Here is a 22,660-nt window from a genome sequence, read left to right as displayed (position 1 = left end):
CAAAAGAAACAAACAACTGCTGAGACTGCCTAAAATCCTTAGTCCTGCTTAAATAATATCGTAACTGCCTGTGTACGTCTAAAGTGTGCAAGATCTTTTCCCCTTTATTTTGGGGGTCTGCATAAAAAGTAGGCAAATGAATAGTTTGGTTTAAAGCCACACTAGAAACCACCTTAGGCATAAAGGATGGATTAGTACGTAATGATACCCTATCCTTATGGAAAATCAAAAAGGGCTCAACTGCCATAAGGGCCTGCAACTCAGACACCCTTCTTGCAGAAGTAATAGCCAACAGAAAAGCAGTCTTCCATGACAAGTATTTCAATTCAGCAGTAGCCGCAGGCTCAAAAGGTTGTAGAGTAAGTTTTTCCAACACAAAATTGAGATCCCAAGCAGGAGTAGGAGCTCTACGTGGGGGTCTTATATTCTTTGCCCCTCTGAGAAACTGCTTGAACAAAGGATGCGAAAACAAAGGTGGGTCACAATCATAGTGAGCTGAAATTGCTGCAGCATGAATCTTAATAGAAGAGAAGGACAAACCTTTGTCCAATAACTCAGTAAGATATTGAAGAGCCACACTCAAATTAGGCTGAGAAACCTCCAAATTCTTTGATGTACTCCAAAATAAAAATCTCTTCCATTTTCCTGCGTACACCTTCCTTGTACTAGGTCTTCTAGCTTCCATAATCACATTTAAAACTTGTTGAGGAAGTTGAGACCTGCTGTGTTTCAACAGAGAATATGCCAGGCTGTTAGATGAAGAGAGTGAAGCTTGACATTGAGCAGATGACCGTCCTTCTGAGATAACAGATGAGGAATCAGAGGTAAAGGCCATGGAGGCTTCTTTACTAGACTCCGTAGTAGTGGATACCAGTGTTGCCGAGGCCAATCTGGAGCTATCAAAATCATTCTTGGCCTGTCTTGTCTGACCTTTAATAGTACCTTTGGAAGAAGAGGCAGAGGTGGAAAGGCATAGACATAAAGGTTTTTCCAACTGAAAGACAGAGCATCCACTTTCCAAGCTGTGTGATGAAACCCCTTTGTGCAATACTTTGGCAGCTGGTGGTTTAGTGGAGAAGCGAACAGATCTATGTCTGGAGTTCCCCATGACACTGTCAATGTCTGAAATACATGAAGATCCAGTTTCCACTCGTGGGGATCCATGATTTGTCTGCTTAACACATCTGCTAAGGAGTTCTGTGCTCCTGGCAGAAACCTTGCCTGAAGAGTTAGTTGCAAGCTTAGCAGTCTCCCATAAAATCATTGCCTGCCTGCATAGAGGATAAGAATGTGTTCCCCTTGCTTGTTGATGTACCACATGACAGTTGTGTTGTCTGTTAGAATCAACACCTGCCCTGGAAGAAGTAACTCCTTGAAAGCCATCAATGCAAACTGGACTGCTAACATCTCCTTCATGTTGATATGTAGATGCTGTAGTCTGGCAGGCCACTTGTCCTGTATCCACTTTCCATTTAGATGAGCTCCCCAAGCAATGTCCGAGGCATCTGTCGTTAAAATCTGACTCGCCTCTGGCCGGGTCACAGAGAGTCCCTTGTTTAGGTGACATTCCTGAGCCCACCACAAGAATTCTTTTTGAAGGCAAGGTATTATATGAATGACAGTGTCCAAATCCTGGCAGTGCTGTGTCCATACATTTTTGAGATACCATTGCAGCTTCCTCATATGCAGTTTGGCATTGGGAAGCACCAGAATACAAGATGCCATGAACCCTAATGCTTGAAGGACTGTCCTTGCAGTCAGCACGGACTGATGAGATAGTTGATGGAAGTAAAGTGACAGACTCTTTTGTTTGTCCGGGGTTAAAAAGGCCATCTGGGCTGCTGTATTCAGTCTCACACCCAGAAAGCACATGTCTTGAGAGGGTACTAGACTGGACTTTATTTCGTTCACAGAATACCCTAGGCATCTTAGCACTGCTATGACATATTCCAGATGCTGTAGAAGGTCTTCCTTTTCTTGAGCCAGAATCAGGCAGTCGTCCAGATAAGGATAGATTTGAATTCCTTGAAGCCTGAAGTAAGCTATCACTGGAGCCAGAACCTTTGTGAATACTCTGGGCAGTGGATAAGCCAAAGGGCAATGCAGAGAACTGATAATGAAAATCTCCAGTTCGAAACCGCAGATACTTCCTGCAACCTAGCCTTATAGGCACATGAAGGTAAGCTTCCTTGAGATCTAAAGTTACCATCCAGTGATCTTTGCCCAGTAGAGGTAAAAGCTGTTGTAACGTCAACATCTTGAACTTGGGAATGTCCAGATAAGTGTTGAGGATAGATAAATCCAAAATTGGTCTCCACGTGTTCCCCTTCTTTGGTACTAGGAACAGGCGAGAATAAAACCTAGGCCCCTTTCTGATACAGGAACTGGCTGAATGGCCCCCATCTGGAGTAACTGAGAAACTTGCTTGTGAGCCTCTTTTCTTTGTGAAGGAGGAACGTCTGGCATGCCTTTGAAAGGGGGCATTGTGTGGAAATAAAATCTGTAACCGTGATGAATGATATCCAACACCCATCTGTCTTGAGTAATTAAATCCCAATTTTCTTTGAAAAGAGACAGTCTTCCTCCCAAAGGAGCTGCCAGACGAGAGTCCACTGGCAGCTGAACAGGCAGGTCATTGGGTCTGTTTACGAAAGGACTGACCCCTGCCCTCACCAGAAGTCTGAGCAGGTGAACTCCCTGATCTAGGCCTAAAAGAACCCTGAGCCCTGCCCCTACCACGTCTAGACCTACCCCTAGACTGGGAATCATAAGCAGGATATGTCCACCCCTTAGCAGGCCAATTTCTACTAAACTTCGGAGGCTGCACCTGCAAAAAATCTTTAACAGTCTGCATAGACTTAGCTTTGTCCTCCATTTTCTTTAAAACTGCTTCCACAGGCGATCCAAACAACACATCCGACTGTAAAGGAGCATCCAAAATCCTTGTCTTAACATGCTCAGCTAAATTCTGATCCTTCAACCAGGCATGCCTGCGAAGAACAGAACTAGTAGCAGCCACCCTCGAGGAGGCCTGTACAGCATCAAAACCACACTGCAAAGAATGCTTACCCACTTGTTCAGACACATGAACCAAATCCAGCAACTCTTTACACTCAATACCTTCCGCCAAAGCATCCACCTTAGATTTCAATTGTGAAAGGAGATAATTTTGATATTTTAGCATGTGAAACTGACAATTCAACGCCTCATGGCTAGAGTGGAAGAAGTATACATTTTCTTTCCCCACCTATCCAAAGCCCTTGCCTCTTTATCAGAGGGTACAGGATTTTTAACCACAGAAGCTTTAACACCTTTAGGCCCCTGAGAAACAGTTTCTGGGTCCGCCCTAGGACTCTTAAACAAATACTTATGAGCTTCGGGCACCCTATAATACCTATCAGGCTTAACAGGAGCAGGAGGTAAGGAGTCAGGATTCAGGGAAGCCTCTGCAAAAACATCCTCCACCACATTCAACACAGGAGGAATAGCTAAGGGCCTATGCTGGGGTAAAAACAAAAATTCCCTAAGCCTTTTCCTGGAATCAGAGTAATCCTGGCCTTCCCATTTAAAGTGCTCCCTCATGGAGTGTAGAGTCTCTGAAAATGAGAAATCCTCAGGAGGAGAAGCTGTAGGAGTGGAATCATCCACATCCGAATCCGAATAATTAGGAAACTCCTGTAAGTCTTCCCCAGAAGACTCTGAAGCCTGTGAACACTGTTCAAAACTATCAAACTCCTGTTCCACCCTAGGCCTCTTATCAGGCGGGGGCATAGAACCTCTAATCATAGTAATCAAATCTTCTGCCATTTTAAGCATATGTTTCTTAGGAACAGAGCCCGAAATGCTAGGAGAAGCCCCCACAGAAGCTGAACTTGGCCTACCTCTAAAAGAAGCTTTGGCAACAGAAGGAGAGGCCCTAACTACCTTGGGAAGAGAGGGAAGAACAGTCACCTGAGAAGGCCCCTCAGCCTGGCCTACCTCCGGAGAGGGCACATCCTGTAACAGTAAAGTTTCTGCCTGAGACTCCATGGAAACTCCTGGCAAAACCTCTGGCTCCACTGAGCCTTCTAAAGAACCGACGTCCGGGACTGCCGGTTCATCAACCCTAGGCTTCACTGTTTTGTCCTTGCGCTTCTTGGATGAAGCAGGCGTCGGAGCATCCGACGGCATATTATAATTGCAACGCTTCCCAAACACTAACCTGGCACAATCTAGCCTCCTCTTAATAGTGCGTTTGTTAAATCTAGCACAAGAACGGCAACCAACAACGTCGTGCTCAGGCCCTAAACAAGGTATACACAATGTATGATAATCCCTATGCGGTATCTGCTTCCCACAAGAAATACAGTTATTCACTTTTTCTGACATCCGGTTAAATACTGAGGCAAGAAAAAAACAAAATGTTCCCCAACGGGGTACTTAGCCAACTCTGTTTCGGTCTGAAACTCCGGTTTCGGAAATATCTCAGAACGCCAACCTGCACTCGCAAAATTGCTTCTGCATCGGACCATGCAGCAAAAAAGACTGAGGATATGACGTCGGTCATGCGCATTAGTACCCTGACGTACTGACGTCAGTCTAAGGCGCCATGACCGACGTCAGCCTTATACTCTGGTATTCGGGCCGACTGGACGCGGACTATACCCAATAGTCAGGACTGCAGCAATGGAAGACGAAGAACATCTGTTGGACATGCTCCACTTAAAGAAATCCCAATCCCTCCGAACTACACGCTGTAGGGACCTAAACCTTGTCACCACAATAAACAGAACATGCTGAAGGGATACACTCCTGTCCCAGAGACTTCCCATACTCTGGAACAGACTACCTATCTATGTCAAACAGAGCTCCTCATTAGCACTCTTCAAGAAAAATCTTGATGACTGGATGGGAAATAGGAAATTCACCCGTGGATCACTTTTGTGGCTCTGCTCAACAGGGGCACAGAAAAATAATTTTCTTGGGTGGCAAAAGCCAGGGTACCTTTTTGCCTGGGCTTATATAGGCCCTAGGGCCAATAGTCTAGTACCTACCTATGAACAAGAACTGAATGAAGCCTGTATCTCAAAACCAAGATCTACAAGACCCAGTGGTCTTGTGTAATGTTTTTTCTAACGGACTACACCTAACCCTCTTGGTAGACTCGTATTATCCAAGTGAAGATGGTAGATACCTTACAGACATCTAGCACACTACACCTAAATCAGCAACAGGATTTCTCTACAGGTATCCCCAACCCTACAAATGTAGTCTGGCTTCTTGAGAACAGGAGGTTGGTAGTCAACTTCCAAGGAATCACTGCTAAAAGCACACTCTAAAGAACTCATGACTGAAGGTATGACTAATGGTTTTAGCTCTGGTAAGCCTAGAAGCTCCATGCATCTCTTTCTGGGCAAAGAACTCCTTAGGATTTCCATTCAAACAGATTCTTCATCATATCCAGGGTACTCCCAAATTAAACATCCTCTAGTACAAAGTGGAGGATAGAGTGCCCTTGGTGTACGAGTCCATAGCTGAGGGGTTGAGATATTTAGGAGAAATACGAATCAGAATCATCAGATGAGGAAGGCTCCTTTTTCCTTTTCTGAACAGGGACTCTTTGATCTCAGCAAGGTTTCAGGATTTGAAGGAATAAAAGGAAATCCTAGACCAGCTTCATGAGATCTGTGTGTGTGGCTGGAATGGAAGTTGGGTAAGGGATCCATTAAGCTCTAGCCATGGCATGATGGATAGCACCTAGGATTTGGATGACATGGTCCAACTTTGATTATCAACCACCCTGGTAGTCAGTCTGAGGATGAAAGGGGGCTGCCTGGACTTCCTCCTGGCTCCATGGATGTCCTTGCAGACAAGGACTCAAGAATAGCAGCCATACCTTCTAATCACAAAATGAATGCCAGAAGAACATGCCCACATGGAAGCACTCAGATCAAGAGAGACAGAATTATTTTGGTTCATAGGTTGGTACTAGGCTATCAGCCCTAGGGCCTATACAAGCCTAGCCATAACAATTCCCTGGCTATTTCTTCCCACATTATTTACTTTCCTGGACCCCTGTCTAGCAGGGTGACTGACGTGATCCCTGGGGTGAATTTCCTTTCTCCCATCCAATCGTCAAGGTTCCTCTTGAAGAGGTCCAAAGAGGCACTCTGCTTGACATGTATGGGCAATCTATTCCAGAGTCTGGGGAGTCTCTGGGTCAGGAACCTATCCCTCCAACATGTTTTGTTTATTGTGATGACAAGGTTTAGATCCCTGGAGCGTGTAGCTCTGAGGGATTGGGATTTCTTTAAGTGTAGCATGTCCAACAGCTCTGGGTTTGACATGGCCTTGTATGTTAAGCAGAAATCGCCTCTGAGTAGACGATATGCGACAGAGTATAGCTGGAGTTTTTTTAAGGCGGTCAGCATAGGGCATCTGCTTTAGGCCTGTGATTCTTTTAGTGAGGTATTTCTGAGGCTTTTCCAGTTGTTGCAGATGTCTTGAGAGGTACATACCAAATGGGGCATTGTATTCTATAATGGGTCTAATGAGGGATGAGTACAGTGGGACAATGACCTCCTTTTTTCTGGATGAAAAGCCCTTTGTGATGAGGTGTGCCACATAGAAGGATTTCCTGACTGTTGTGGCGATGTGGTTATCGAAGGTGAGACCACTGTCCACCTGTGTCCCTAAGTCTCTTATCACACTTTCTGTGTTTAGTGTACTGCCACCTATATGGTAATTCATGGATACATGTTTTTTCCCAAAGGGATAACAATACATTTCTTGGCATTGAGCTTGAGCCCATGGCTCTGGCACCAAGCATCTGTTTCTGTAAGGCCCTTTTGTAGAGTATCCACATCATTTGGGGATTCAATAATGGCTCCCAGTTTGCAGTCATCTGCAAACTTTGTTAGCCAGAGTCCCTTAGTGTTGACCTGTACTTCAGAGAAGTAGATGCCAAACAAGAGCGCCCCAGGACTGAACCCTGAGGTACTCCACTTGTCACTTGTCTGGAGCTGGATTTGGAGTCGGCTACTTTCACAGTGTGGGTTCTATCAGTAAGCCATTTAGCAACCCATTGGGTGACATAGGGATTAATGCCCAACTTAGTAAGTTTATCTATGATTCCAGAGTGGGGGATGGTGTCAAAGGCCTTGGCAAGGTCTAGATAGGCTGTGTGGACCACCTTACCCTTGTCCATGGCTCTGGAGACTGATTCAAAGAAGTCAATCAGGTTCAGGAGACAAGATCGGCCCTTCACAAACCCAAACTGGGTGGGGTCCAGTGTTTGAAGGTTGCCAATGTCTTTGTTTATAAGTTCCATGATAATACACTCCATGGCCTTGCAGATAAGGCTCGTCAGACTGATGGGATGGTAGTTTCTGGGATCCAAGGTGTATCCCCCCTTGTGGATTGGGATAACTGTAGCTCTGTGCCACTCAATGGGCACGAAACCTGAGGTGAGGCTATGATTAAACATGACACTTAGGTGAGGTGCCAGTTCATATTGTAGTTCATGTAGTACACAGCCCGGGATGTCATCTGGTCCCATGGATGCTGTATTCTTGGCTTTAGAGAGTGCGTTTTGTACCTGTGTGGCCGTTATTGCTGGAATTTGGCAATCTTCCGGTATTGAGATGGGCCATTTAGGGGGTGAGAGTGGGGTGAAGTTGGCACTGAATCGATCTGCCAGGATATTGGCAATATCCTTCGGATCAGTATATTTATTGCCATTCTGTTTTAGCTCAGAGCAGATCTGAGCATTGCCATTTAGATTCTTGACAATTATAGAATGCTTTGTGGTTGTCTTTGGAATCTTTGGCAATTTTATTTTCGTAACTAGCTTTGGAGGATTTTATGAGGCATCTCAGTTTCTTACTGAGGCTAGTAAGGAGTTTTTGCATCCTGGGATTTTCCTCTTTTCTGCAAAAGTTTCTTCCTTTTGTTGTAAAGTTTGTTTATGGCAGGGGACCACCAGATTGGTTTCCTTTTTTTGGATGAGAGCATTTTGGTTCTATTTGGGATGGCACGATTCATGCATGAGTGGATGTGTTCGTACAGTGCCATAGTGTAGGATTCAGCAGTTGAACTTTCAGTTCCCATCTGCATGGGTGTCATGAAGTTTGTCACTTCTGACTTGAGTAGCATGAAGTTGGCTTTAGAGAAGTTTTTTATGGTGGTTTCTTTACTGGGGGGTGGGGTGGGATGTGGATGTTAAGGGTGATTAGCTTATGGTCAGACCTGACTAACGAGGGGGTGACCATAGGTATGGAGCATTGATTTCCCATGTTGGTAATGACCAGGTCTAGGATATTGGAGCCCCTGGTGGGACTATGGATTAGTTGATCCAGGGCGTTGGAATTTATGAATTCCAAGAACCGTTGCGCAAAGGTGTTGGGACACGAGTAGTTTTCCCAGTTAATGGCAGGGTAGTTGAAATCACCCAGTATTAGGGTGTTTGGTTCTATCTTAATATTTTCCAGTATGTTTAGAAAGGTGTAGTGAGAATCTTGGGGTATGGTGGGGGATCTGTAGCAAGCTACAATTTGGATTGCAGTCTTACCTAGTGTTAGTTGCACTTGGAGAATTTCAGACACATTGTGTTGGCCAACTAGCCTGGTGGTGTGAATATCCTTGGTGAATATTGACACTCCTCCTCCTTTAGTGTTTCGGTCCTGGTTTGGTGGCCGAAAAGTTTGGTAACAGTTGTAGCCTGGTATTGCAGTGGTGCTCTCTGGAGCCTTAAACCAGGTCTCAGTTACTGCACAGATATCGATGTTCTCCATTTTTAGGAGTGCCTCGAGAGAGTGCATTTTGAGGTTTAGACTTCTAGCATTGAGTAGCATTACCTTCAGATTTTGCATGCTTGTACCTGTTATGGTGGTGGTTTTGTCCTTTGAAGTTTGCCTAAAAAAGGCACTATAGGGGTGGCAAGAGCCTTAGCCAGTAACCTGAATCCCAGGGGCGACAGGTGCAGACCATCTCTGGCAAAGCATCGTGGTCTGTCAATCATGTCATCCCAGGCAGACAGATACTGGATCCCCTTTGAATGACACCATAAGCTTAGCCAATTGTTGAAGTCAATCATTTTATCCTTATATTGTGAATTCATTCTGGGCGAAGGCAGGATGCTACTCAGGGCTAGTGTCATACCTGCCTGGGCCACATGATCCGAGAGCTCTTCCATGTCTCTTTTCATGTAGTCCAGGGAGGTACGTCTCAAGTCATTCACTCCAACATGGACAATGACAGAGTCATATTTGTACTTGTTGTGGAGTGACTTGAGTGCATGCGTTATGCGGCGGATCCTGGCACCCGACAGGCAGCTGAGTGTAATTTTCTCCTTATTCAACCTGGTGAGAGGGACATCAGTGTGCCGGACTATAGAGTCACCTATGACTAAAGTGTTAGGTACATTGTCTTGCCTTAGGGGCTGTTGCTGGGTGGCACACTGGTGTTGTGAACTATGTGACACATTGGTTGTGATTGGTGTTTGTTTGCGTTTCAGCTTCAGAGGTCTTTGTTGCTTGGGCAGGTTACAGTTATGGGCCTCTGCATATGTGGATTTAGTGTTGCTATATGTGGGTGTTGGTGGTGCGGGTTTAGAAGGGCTATGTGTTGCTTGAGGTGTAGTGTGGGTGTTAACCTTCTCCTCTTGACTGTTTAGCACAATCTTGGGTGGAGAGAGCTTTGCTTCCATTTTGGTTATATAAGTGCATCTCTCACAGGTTGTAGTGTTGGGTGGTAGGAGGAGAGGGTTGTCTGTGTACATGAGGCAATTGCTGCATTGCCCCAGTATGCCCAGATTCACCCGGTGGACAGGAGAAATCACCGGAAGCTGACCCTTGGACATGCCTGGTTTGGGGCTTTTTTTTTTTCTTTGTAAAGTATAGGAGCTGTTTCCTTAGCAAGGTACTTTGCAATTATAGGCTGTTTACTGCCTACTATTAATTTCTCCTTGTTAACAAGGAGAGTTCAGTGTTTGTATGAGTTTAAGGCTTCCTAGTGCTTTCCAGCAGGTATTAGAGAAAGTGCTAGTCACAGGGATGCTTAAAGGTAAGATTGAAAAGAATGCACTCTGCAGTGTGCACTAGAGAAGTTAGATGTGAAAGTAGGTAACTTGAGTTTTACCTGTTTAAAAAGTTAAGGTTTAGTGGAGAGTTACTATTTTTAAAACAGCAAGATGGACTGAAAGAGGTGGTCACTTTTGTATTTTGGTACTATGAAATACTGTAGGATGGCCAATAAATTTAAATAATTGAAGGGGTGGGATTTCAAAAGTGATGATTTTGTGATTACTCACATAAGCCAGTGAAAGTAGAGAGAAATGAGATATATGGTCAGATTAACATAAGAGGCGGGCAACTAGAAAGACAGTGGTATTTCTGCCTGACTCAGAACAGAGAGAGCTGTGGTCTCTTTTGAAGTTTTAATATGCTGTTAAAACAGAATGCAAGCAAAACACAAGGTAAAGAAAACAAACTACAGTATTCAAAATATAGAAAGGCAATACAGTAATACAAAAAATAACAGCAAACTAAACTTTCCTTCACAGCAAAGTGTAGCAGAGTCTGGATGAGCCTTTCAGGCACAGGGCATGCCATCATACGAGTGTGTGGCAACCTCCAGAGGGCAGCATCAGAGACCTCAGTCAAAACAGGCATCCAAGCTAGGGAAAACTGAAAAATCACCTCTCGCCAGTCCAGATGCCCTTAAGCCTAGGGGGGCTCACTGGCCTCCTGTTATTCCTTCTCTAATGGACGCTTCTTAGTTACCTTGTGCTTTTTTGGCGAGATGTCTGCAGAAGCCATGACCAGCATTAAAGAAGTCCTGGGCAAGTCTTCCAGCTTTTTCTTGATATTTTTGGAAAGATTTAACTCCCTGCTTTATGGCAGTCTTATTGAACAGCACAGTGTGGACAAGAGGCAATATCGTACCTCGGCTACAAACAAAAGCAATGCTGAATATGGAAAGTTTGTGTGGAATTTGTTTCCAACAGGTAAAACAATTATTTGTAACCTCTGACATCTAGTGTCTCTAATGCCCAATATTTTTAGCAATAACAAAGAAAAAATATATATAAAAATGTTTTTTTCCAGTGGGGTACTTCTCTGTCTACTTGGGCCAACTGAACATTTGGACAGATGACACACACGTACACAATGTGCTTACAAAATTCAGACAGAAAAGAACTGAAGATGGTGGGGGTAAGCCTTCGGCACATAAGTCCTAATGTAAAGATGACTAAATATGAGCCTTACAAGAGACATCTTTCGATCTCCTGCCTGGAATTTGTAAAATCACAAACCAGCTTACCATATTCCAGACCATGCAAAACTGGAAAGCAAAGGGATTTAGATGTGCCTGGCCTGGAACAAACATGAGGAGATATAGAAGAAACATCCGGTCTGACAGATTCAATCACAATTATTGTAGGAATTTATCAGACTCCTACAGATTGCAAACCATCAACTATAAAACACTGGACCAAAAGGCTGCTGTGAAGTTTTCTATAAAGATTTTGTCTCAGCAACAGAAGGTGAAGTAGAAGATAAGAAAACCTCAATTTAACATACTGAGTTGCTTCTTATGAAGAAGGATTAAAGCTAAAGTATCCTGTACTATTCAGGAAAATGAGGGGTGCTCATTTTTTTAGTAAAGAAACCAAAGACTGGTTGGACTTCCACCTGATCTGTAGATAAGCCTGGTAAGAATTAAACACCTAAAAAGTTTGATGATGTCAATATCATGTAACCAGATTAAATCTCAAATAAATGGGAAAGCAGAAAAGGTGTGCTTTCCCAGATAAATATAAATTTTGAGTACTCCTGTAAGTTAAGCAGGATAACCAGAATGTAGGCATACTTTGAAAATAAAGGATGAACTGTCTCAAGCAAGAGACCACTAGGTCAAATAGTACTAAAAGTATTAAAGACAATTTAATAAAGATGTTTATTGAAAAAAAAAAAAAAGAAAATCATCATGTATGACATAGGCAATCTTACATTTATACAAATGAAAAACAAACACTGACACCACTTTAGTTGCAAACATTATACATAACAGACACCACTGAAACAACTGTAGTTGCAAACATTATACATCACTTATAATCTATCCAGTCATGGTCGGTTAAGCATCATATGGGTCATTCAAATCTTGCCTCTTAAATCTTGTTCCTTCTCTGCATACAGTGTTCCCAGAATTCCCAATTTTCCTATGTGGTTTGCTCCTTCCCTTTTGTAAAGATCACAATTCCAGTTGTTTTACCTCTATTACCATATTCACTACTTCTAATAAAGTTGATCTAGACTTTATCATTTTCTAATAATTGCTTTTTTGGCAGCCACCATAATTAGACTCAGCAAGGCTTTACTACATTTAAGCAATTCCTATTCTGTTATCACAACTCAAAAAAAAAAACATCTCCCCAGTCAATCCAATCTGCTCACCCAGCATCTCCGACACAGCAGTCAACAGGGAATCCATGAAATCTGCCAGCTCACTACACTCCCAAAAAATATGTTTCCATCCACCTCTATCCTGCCCATCTCACCTCCATTTGCTATCCACCTGAGGAAAAATTCTTTAGAGTGTACTTGGGGTATAAAAATACCTATGTAAACACTTCCAAGCAAATATCCTAAATCTTCTAGCCTTTGTTGCATACCTGAGAAATACATATATACCCCCCCCCCATTTCCTCTTTGTGATTTGCTTATGCAGTGTCTCTTCCCAATCCTTTCTAAGCTCCTCTGATTATTTCCTACAGTTATCATGCAATATTTTATATGTTCAACTAATTACTCCTTTAACGGCAGCTTCTGTTCTAGATTCTATTAAAAAAAAAGTCCTGGTCTTTCATTTAAAAGGTCCCTATTTCTTTCTCTTTGCCTATATTCTGATATCAGTCTTTGATATGGAAAGGCGATCTGTAACCTGTAGTTCAAATGAATCCTTGGCCTCTTCCTATTCTATTACCTTTCCCTTTCTAGTTATTTGCTCCCAGTACCTTGGTTCCTTGGCCAGTTTTCTGCAATAAATTCCAGCCCCCTCTCGCCTATTATCTGTATTCCTAACCACAGGTCATCCCTACCGGCAGAATCTCTTTTCTCCATTCTTGTGCTGGTTTAGTTCTTAGAATACCCCTTCTATTTTAGGAATATAATGCTCTCTGCTTTTTTTTTTTTTTTTTTGTTTTCCTCAAGAGACTGCATCCAAAATCCCAATCTCTCCTTATTTTTTGAGCTCCCCCATATCATCATCATTCCTTTCCACTTTGAATTATAGGTTTCTGCTTGTGCTATGTACAAGAGCCTTAACTGCGTGGCTCTAAAATACCCCCTCAAATTGGGTAATCCTATTCCATTTTGTTCTACTGGAAGAATCAGTCAGCTTATCCCACTTGAACCTTGCTGTCTTCCTTTCCCAGATAAAATCCTTCAACTCTTAATTGCTATCCACAGCTTCTCCTCTGGTGGAAAACATATGCCTGACTTGTGTACAAGACTAAAGGGACTAAAAACATTTTAACTGCTTGTACCTTAGTATCCATATCCATATAACAAAGCTTCCAGTTTCTCAATTTTTTGTATTATCTTCTGTTTAGTCTCTTCCCACATATCCTTAGTTGCCACAACAGAGTCATTTCTAATCCACACTCCTAAATACTTTTGTTTTATCATGTCCCCATAAATATGGATACTGTTGGACCAATCTGTGTGTGGGTACATAATTTACCGCTATTGCCTTCGTTTTGGCTTCATTAATTATGTATCCAGAGAAGATCTGAAACTGTCTTAAGGTATTCCACAACACTGTAATGTCCCTTTCTGGTTTTGTCATGTACAAAATAACATCATCTATAAACAGAGACAGCTTTTCCTGACTACCATACCAATTATATCCTTGAATTTCTGAATTCCTTATTTTATTTGCCAATGGCTCAAAATATAATGCAAACAACAAAGGGGAAAGAGGACAACTCTGCCTGGTTGCTCTACTCAAGCATAAGTTAGAGAGGACCCCACCCACTTTAATTTTCGCCTCCCATCCATCATATATACCCCTAATCAACCTTATAAATGTATCCGGGGAAAGGAAATGTTTCCATTGCCCTTCTCATAAAGTCCCAGTATACTCTGTCAAATGCTTTCTCTGCATCAAGACCCGCCAATAACAGTGGTATTTTCTTACATTCTGCTTCCTTCTGGATTATCAATGTTCTGTTAATATCGTCAAATGTTTGCCTCCCCTCCACAAAACCACACTGAACCATATCTATCAATTGTGGTATCACTTTTGCCATTCTTTTAGCCATTACAGACAAAAACACTTTATACCCATAGTTTAGTAGTGAAGTGAGCCTATATGAAGCTGGACCTGATGTATCTTTGCCCTCTTTAGGTATTACCATTATCACTGCTTTCTTACAGGATGATGGTACTTTTCCTCCTCTTAAAACACTGTTAAAAAAAAAACCTTCCAGATCTTTCAATTTTTTTCCCTCCTAGCTTCCAAACTTCCACAGGAATACCATCTATTCCTGGGACTTTAATGTAAATCGGTTATACAGAACCATTTTTATCTCATCCTATCCAAACGGTTAGTAATTGAGCCTCATCTACCCCTAACCTTGGCATATTTAATTCTTCCCTAAATGTTCTCTCCTTTATAAAAACTTTCATAAAATTTCCAAAATATTTCTAATACTTCCACAAGATCTCTTATCTTCCTTGTTATAGGCTCCCTAAGCTTGGTGACAGCCCTTTCCAGTTTTTATGCTCTAGAATTATCACCAAAAAAACAGTTGCTTAACAGCAATCTTTCTAAACTCGTGCATATTATCGAGGTGATCCCTAATTTTCTGTTTAGCATTCTGCAGTTGCTCCTTTTCTTGTTTTGAGAGATTTCCCTATTTTGCAATACGTTAACATTTGTCTGTCCCTCTAAATAATTCTTGTTGCTTCTTAACCATATCTCCCTTTCCTTTATTTCCACTCTAGTTTTAAATTCCACTTTAACTTTATCCCAATTCCCTAGCTATAGTTTCAGAAGAAATTTCTATCTTCTCTAGTAACTCCTATTATTTAATTCCAAAATCCATTCCATAAATTCCTCTCTTTTCAACTAATAGGTGGGAAAGTGCCAGTGTCTCATTTTTATTTCATTACCTTGCATTTTTATTTTAGTTATTACTGGCACATGATCTGAAATAGTTATTGGGTGCATTTCAAGACAAAATGCACATGTTCCCAGGAGATATAAATTCTATCTACCTAGTACAGTTTTTGTATCTTGGAGAATAACATGTCAATTCACTACAAACTCCTAGTACTGAATGCACATCTTCCATGCCAAACATTTTCATAAATTTCTTCAAAAATCTACCCTGAGCCTCCTTTGTTGCATTTTCCCCTTGTAGGTCCCCCAGACACATTTTCACTGTTGCAAAACAAATTCCAGTCTCCAACTATAAGTAATATTCCTTGCTGAAAGGTGATTATTTCTCTCAGAATTTTTTTAAGCTCCATTATAGCAGTTGTAGGTGGAATGTAAATGCATGCCAGTGTAATCCTCCACCCTTGCCGGTAGCCCCTTAGTGCTATGTATCTTCCATTATTTTCTTTTCATAGGTTGGTACTAGGCTATTGGCCCTAGGGCCTATATAAGCCTAGCCATAACAATTCCCGGGATATTTCTTCCCCCACTATTTACTTCCCTGGACCCCTGTCTAGCAGGGCAACTGACGTGATCCCTCTTCTATCACAATTGGAGCTCCTCTTGCAATTAATTTAAGTACTCCTCTTTTCTTGGGCCCAGACATTCTGCTGAATAACCATCTTGAAAACCTTTCTTTATCAAATTCACACGTTCAATTCTTTCCAAGTGTTTCCTGTAGCACAGCTATTTGCACTCTACATTTTAACATAGTTCACTACTCTGTTTTATATCTGTAAAACTATTAGGATTGAAAGACATTACAGAAAGCATCACTTCTTATATACTTATTATTGCCAGCTTTTATGTAGAACTGCTTTTTTGTTAAATGTCTAGTTCTAACTTTTATGTTACATACATATATACTGTTTGGCAGGCTGGTCTTTTATACAGTTGTTCTTGTCATATCCGAAGTATTAAAGATAATTTTCTGTCAAAAAGTGAAAAGTGCACTACTACCAGTGACAACTGAATCACATGAGCTATAAAAGGCAATAATTAACAAGTTAGCCCAAGTCTGTTTTTTTTCTGACCTTTTATAAGCACAACAAATGTAAAAAGAAAATTAAGACAGGAGTTGCGCATGATAGTAAAGGGGAAAGTTCCAGGTAACGTGGACAAGTTTCATCTGGCAAGCTGTTCCAATACCTGCAACTTCAGTCTTTGTAATTACAGAAAAAGTAACTTTTCTAATCAAATTTATTGCCACAGACAGTTAGAAATTTAAAAGCACGGAGGGGAGAATCCTCCAAGAATTCAGAAGTGAAAGGAGCTCTACCAATGCCACCAAAAACAAAACCAGTGGCTTTTTCACAACAGAAGTTGATATGTATATGCTCTAGAAGAACATTACATTGAAATAGCAAAGAAAAGCCAGGTCATGTGATACTCTTGAAAAGACAAGAGACAAGTGGTGTCCAGCACTGGTCACAATTAAACACATACTGTGAAATATGATGAGAGAGAGTCCTTATCTCCTTCAGTGTACCCCCAGTAAAAGCTGAAGGCAAGGACAGTTACATGTCTTCACATTCTGCAGTTCATGAATAACAAAATATTGTGGCCTTCTGATATTAAGTTTGTAAAACTGCAAAGGTGCACTTTCAGCATAGAGAAACCAGATACTGTATGTATAGCACTTCTGAATCTAATCCTAGGTGATGCAAACAAATTAAACAACATGAAGAAAATAAGGTGTGCAAAAACCTAGATATACCCTTAAAATTAGAAGTTATGTACCTACCATAACGTTCCATGTTAGTTGTCTTCTCTCGCCTTCTTTCTTGCTGGATGGGTTCGGAGCCGATCCTCGGCTCCGACTCGGCACTTGCTTAGCTTGAGAACTCCTTTTACCAGCTCGAGGCAACCCTATATCCCATGATGCAAGACGGAACTACCTCAGATCTCGTTTGGTAGCTAACCTACCCTGCTAAGGACTAACCTAACATATATTAGGAAACCCAAGTTCATAATAAAGGAGTCCTCTAATGAAGGCTCAGGAGGAAACAACCTGATAAGAGGAACTCTTCAAGATCTGTCCAGGCCAGGGGGAAGGAGGGAGGGGCAAGAAAGAAGGCGAGAAGACAACTAACATGGAACGTTATGGTAGGTACATAACTTCTAAATGTTAAGTTGTCAATCTCGCCTTCATTCTTGCTGGATGGGACCGCGTCCCTAGCACCTGTATCCCGGGTGGCTCAATGGAACAGACTCTTGAGAACTGTGGAACCAAAACTGGCCCTGTCTCTGGAGGCCAAATCTAACTTGTAATGACAGACAAAGGTATGAGGAGTGGCCCAAGTAGCTGCTGCACAAATGGTATCAATGGGTAGTCTATCCTGAAAGGCTGCAGAAGTGGATAGACTCCTGGTTGAGTGTGCTTTCGGTTTAGAAGGTAGTTGCTTGCCTCTGAGTGAATACACATAAGAAATGGTGGAAGACAACCATCTGGATAAGGTCACTTTAGACACTGGGAGACCTTTCCTGTTTTCTGCATAGGAGACAAATAATTGGTCCGATTTCCTGAATTGTTTCGTTCTATGCAAATAGTACCTGAGCTGACGATGGACATCCAAAAAATGAAGCTTTTGTTCAGCTCTGTCAGAATAATTTGGGAAAAAGACTGGTAGAGCGATGGATTGATTAATATTGGTTTGAGAAACAACTTTGGGGAGAAAGGACGGGTTCGTTCTTAAGGATACCCTGTCCTTGTGAAAAACCAAATAAGGGGAACGGATGCAGAGAGCTTGAATCTCGGAAACCCTTCTTGCTGAAGTGACAGCCAGTAAAAATATAGTTTTCCAGGTCAATAATTTCAATGAACATGAAGCAGACGGTTCGAAGGGTGGTAACATTAAGGATGCCAACATTAAATTTAGATCCCATTGTGGAGGAGGATGTTTTATTGGCGGCTTTAGGAGAAACACTCCTCTCAGAAAGGCCTTGCATAGTCTATGAGACATAATGTTATGATCTTGCAAGCCAACATGATACTTGGAAATAGCAGCCAGTTGAACTTTTACTGTAGATGAAGAAGATCCTGACTGAAAAACTTCAGCCAGGAAATGTAAAACAGAATGCACAGGAGCAGTAAAGGGATCAATATTTCTGGAATTTGCCCAAATGGAAAAGCAGCCACTTGCTAGCATAAACGGTTCTGGTGGACGACTTTAAAGAAGCCACTAAGATATCTCTGACCGGATCAGAGATCATAGGAAGCCTGGCTAGGGAAGGAAGTGGAGCAACCAAGCAGTGAGGTTGAGAGAATGAATGGCCCGGTGCTGTTGACCTGACTGGTGGATCAAGAGATCCGGAACTGGGTCCAGATGCCAGGGCTGCACCAGGAGGTGACGATGCAGAGACGGAAACCAAATTTGTCGAGGCCAGTAAGGGGCAATGAGAATCAACTTGGCCCTCAAAACGGTGGCTTTCTGAATGATTGTGGAATCAAGGGAAAAGGAGGAAAAGCGTACAGAAGTCCCGGGGCCAATCCTGGGTTAGAGAGTCTCTCAGGGGTTGGCCTGGTAGGGAAAGAGAGTGAAGAAATCGGGGCACTTGTTGTTTTGGGGTGTAGCAAAAAGATCGCAACAAGGTGTGCCCCACTTCAGAAAAATCTGGTCCACTACAGATTGATTGAGAGACCACTCGTGAGGCATGAGAATGGATCTGCTCAGCCTGTCCGCCAAGAGGTTGGACCTGCCGGGGATGTGCGTTGCTATCAGAAACCGATGAGAGGAGATTGCCCATTGCCAAAGTCTGAGAGCTTCTCGACACAACGGATAGGACCTGGTCCCGCCCTGCTTGTTGATGTACCAGACCACGGACATGTTGTCCGTTTGTACTGCAATAGTCCCCGTGGGAAGAAAGTCGTTGAGGGCTTGCAACGTTAAAAGCACCGCTCTCATCTCCAGGACATTTATATGCAGATGGTATTCTATGGGTTGCCATGTCCCGTAGACCATCCTGCCCTGAAAATGCCCCCCCCCCCGATCAGAGAGGCATCCGTAGTAACTGTGGCAACTGGAGGAGGGGGAACAAAAGGTCGGCCCTGATGAAGAAGAGGGGAAGATATCCACCAGTTCAGATGAGTTCTGCACGATTGTGTGACTAAGATTTCGTGCCTCATCGGAAGACTGTGGAACACTGAGTGAATAACATCCACTGCAGAAGACGCATGTGGAAGCGAGCCAGTGGTAGAAGAACAATGGCCACAGCCATAAGATCTAGAACCTTTAATATCAATCTGGCTTTGACTTTGCTGCTCTGCAATAGAATCCGAACGTATTTTTGGATGTCCAGAATTCTTTGATCTGTTAGTCTGGCTAACATTTTGACGGTGTTTAATTCTGCGCCTATAAAGGTGATAGACTGGCAAGGCCGCAGAGAAGATTTTTCGAAATTCACTGAAATTCCCAAACTCCTGCAAAGCTGCAGAGTGTAGTCTCTGGTCTGAAGAAGCTGACACCTGGTGGTGGCGGAGAGGAGCCAGTCGTCTAAATAAGGAAACACCTGGAATCCTTGGCGTCTCAGATGAGCTGTGACCACTGCCATGCATTTGGTAAACACTCTGGGGGCTGAAGTGAGGCCAAAGGGCAGGGCTCTGAATTGGTAATGACTGGTCCCTAGCCGAAAGCAGAGAAACCTTCTGGAGCGCCTGTGAATCTTTATGTGATAGTACGCGTCCTGAAGGTCTATAGAGCACATCCAGTTGTCCTTGCCCAGAAAGGGCAGAATGGACTGAAGCGTGACCATCCGGAATCTTGCCTTCTTGACAAATCTGTTTAGACTGCTCAGGTCTAATATTGGTCTCCAATCTCCTGTCCTTTTGGGGACCAAAAAGAATCTCGAGTAGATGCCGGATCCTACTTGGTCTGCCGGAATAGTCTGGACGGCTCTTTTTTCTAGGAGCTTTGAAACCTCCTGTTCTGCCAAATCCCTTTGACCGGGTGAGATGTCTGGAAGGGATTGTTGAGGTACGGATACCTTCGAAGGGATTTTGTAACCCTCGGATATGATCGACTGTACCCACATATCTTGTGAAAGGGAATGCCAGGCTACTGGGTACAGCGAAATCCTTCCCCTGACTGCCTCCAAGGGTGGACAGTCGGGCAACACATCAGGGGTGCTGAAAGGGCTTCTCAGGAAGAGACTCCCTGTTGCCCTGGTTCTGAGGACCCCCCCCTGCCTCTAGGGCGTCTATTATTGTTACCCCTCTGCCTCTGGGGTAAACTGACCACGTGTGTCCGGTGTAGCTCCTTGGGCTTTATGAACCACATCTTCCCTCCCTTCTGACCCTTGGGATAGGGTCTAGAAGGGGTGGAAAAATGGACTCCAACGGCAGAAAGAGTTTTACCGTCCTGCTCACACCTGGTCAAGGTTTCCTTCACCTGAGGTCCGAACAAAGCCGAACCGTCAAAGGGGTATTGGTGAAGGACGCCTTAAAGGGGTCCGCAAAATTACAAAGCCGCATCCAGGCTTGACGTCTAAGAGCCACTCCTGTGCCTGCGGCCCTGCTCGCTCCATCGGCTGCATAGGATATGAGCCGCATGGAGGAGTTGGATAAGGAATTCAGGATTGCTAGCTGTGAGGCAATCTTTTCTTGAGCCCCAGCAGCAGAAGGATCCTGGACCACTTCACCTAGTTCCTTGAGAATACCTCTTTGAAGCCTGGTGAAGTGACAAAGGTAGTTCAGCGAACGCATAGCAAAGGTCGCTGAAGAAAACATCCACTTTCCATACCTGTCCATGGTCCTAGAATCTTTGTTAGGAGGATGGACGGGTACTGAAGGATCCGCAAGTTCCTTCTTAGTGGCCGCCGCCACCATAGCATCCACAGAGACGCCCTTGGAAAGAAACTGCTTGTCCGTAGGGGCCGTAATAAATTTGGATGGTCTCCTGGGGACAGGTTCCACAGAATCTGGAGCTGCCACGCCTTCGAGCCACTACCTGCATAAGTGGGTCGAAGGCGGAGACACCCAGGAGGTGGAGGGTCGGGATCCAAAGCCTCCAGGTATACCGACTCATCCTCGGAGGGGTCAATGGAGGCCAATTCCCCTCTGTTTGAGGAGCTCAAGGATGTCTGAAAAGGAGACATCCTCAGAGGGGGATCGTGGGGAACCCTCCGACTCATCTAAGTCGGTATCAGATGTAGTAGACTCAGGGGAGTCTGTGTGTTTCCTCTTACACGTCCTCTTCCGAGGGGGTTCCCCTGTAGGATCAGGAGAAACCTCAGAAGAGGAAGATATTCCCAATGGGGAAACCTGGGGCGATGGATCCCTGGGCCTGAGAGCAAGAGGCTGGCAAGAGGCGTCTACAGGCACCGAAGAGGGAGGAGCTAGAGGGATGGACCGTTGACCTGGCTCAGGTGCCAGGACACTCCTCATCACCTCAAAGGCTCCCCTCTCCGGTTGACTGGAATATTCCCATTCCGAGGAAATAGGAATTCCCGGCTCCACTGAGAGAGAAGGCTCCGAGGCCGATGTCGGTGCCGAGCTTACCAAAGCCGAAGCCCCGAGAGGGAGAGCGGGGTCGGACAAGGGTCCGATGCCACTAGCCCCCTCGGAGCCGACAAGGGAAACTCAACGACCGGATCCCTCCAAGGAAGGTCTCAAGGAGGAGATCGGAGCCGAAGACGACGGAGCCGAAAAAAGATGTATCGGTTCCGGCGCCGACACAGTCGCTGTCCCAAGAAGCTCCGGCTCCGAACTCTGGTGGGGAGTCGGAGGAGGAAGTTCAAGGGGTGAAGCAATAGCCGAAGTCTGCTGAGACGGGCTATGGAGCATTTGGGCCAGTGCCTGCGACTTTAACAGCCTGCTTACCACCCTCTCTAAATCGTGGTCAGACAGCCTGGAAGATCTCGAAGATCGGCTCCGATGACTCCGCTCCGATAAAAGAGGAGACCCCGGAGCCAAGTGGATAGATTCCAAAGACGGGGACCGAGATCTCTTCTTGGATGAAGCCATCGGAGCCGACGTCCTATGGGTTCCAGATGGAGCCGAAGGCTTCTCGGCTCCGATACTGGATACTGTGTCGGCTCCAGCCGGAGCCGACAAGGCAACAGCAGATTGGGTGTCGGAACCGACCCTAGCTGAGAAGAAGAAAGATCGGCTCCGGCCGGAGCCGATCTCGACTCCGAAGGAGTCGGAGCCACCGGGGAAGGCTTGGAAGCTGTAGCCTGACCCTTAGATGGCTTGGAAGGCTTACTGGACCCAGGTTTAGTGGGTGAACCTTCCGGCTTTAGTAAGCCACGGAGGATTAATTTATTCCTCCTTTCCTGCAGGACTCACTGGCTAAAAGAGTGACACAAAGCACAGGAGTCCTGCAGGTGTAAAGGCCCCAGGCAGTAAACACAAGAAGTGTGACCGTCTGTCAGAGACATTTTCTGACAGCACGAGTCACACTTCTTGAAGCCCGAGTCCTTTACCTCCTTAGACATAGCCTAAGAAAAGAGTAACAAA

General features: G+C 44.1%; 1 protein-coding gene across 4 annotated transcripts in view; it reads right to left on the bottom strand.

The window, feature by feature from the left end:
* Positions 1–22,660, bottom strand: part of NCOA1 (nuclear receptor coactivator 1) — a 1,171,950-nt gene that overhangs the window by 872,265 nt on the left and 277,025 nt on the right. The window lies entirely within an intron of this gene.

The sequence above is a fragment of the Protopterus annectens genome, chromosome 2.part1, assembly GCF_019279795.1.
Source record: "Protopterus annectens isolate FY-2018-M chromosome 2.part1, PAN1.0, whole genome shotgun sequence".
NCBI lineage: Eukaryota > Metazoa > Chordata > Ceratodontiformes > Protopteridae > Protopterus > Protopterus annectens.
This window is presented reverse-complemented; position numbering and strand designations above follow the sequence as displayed.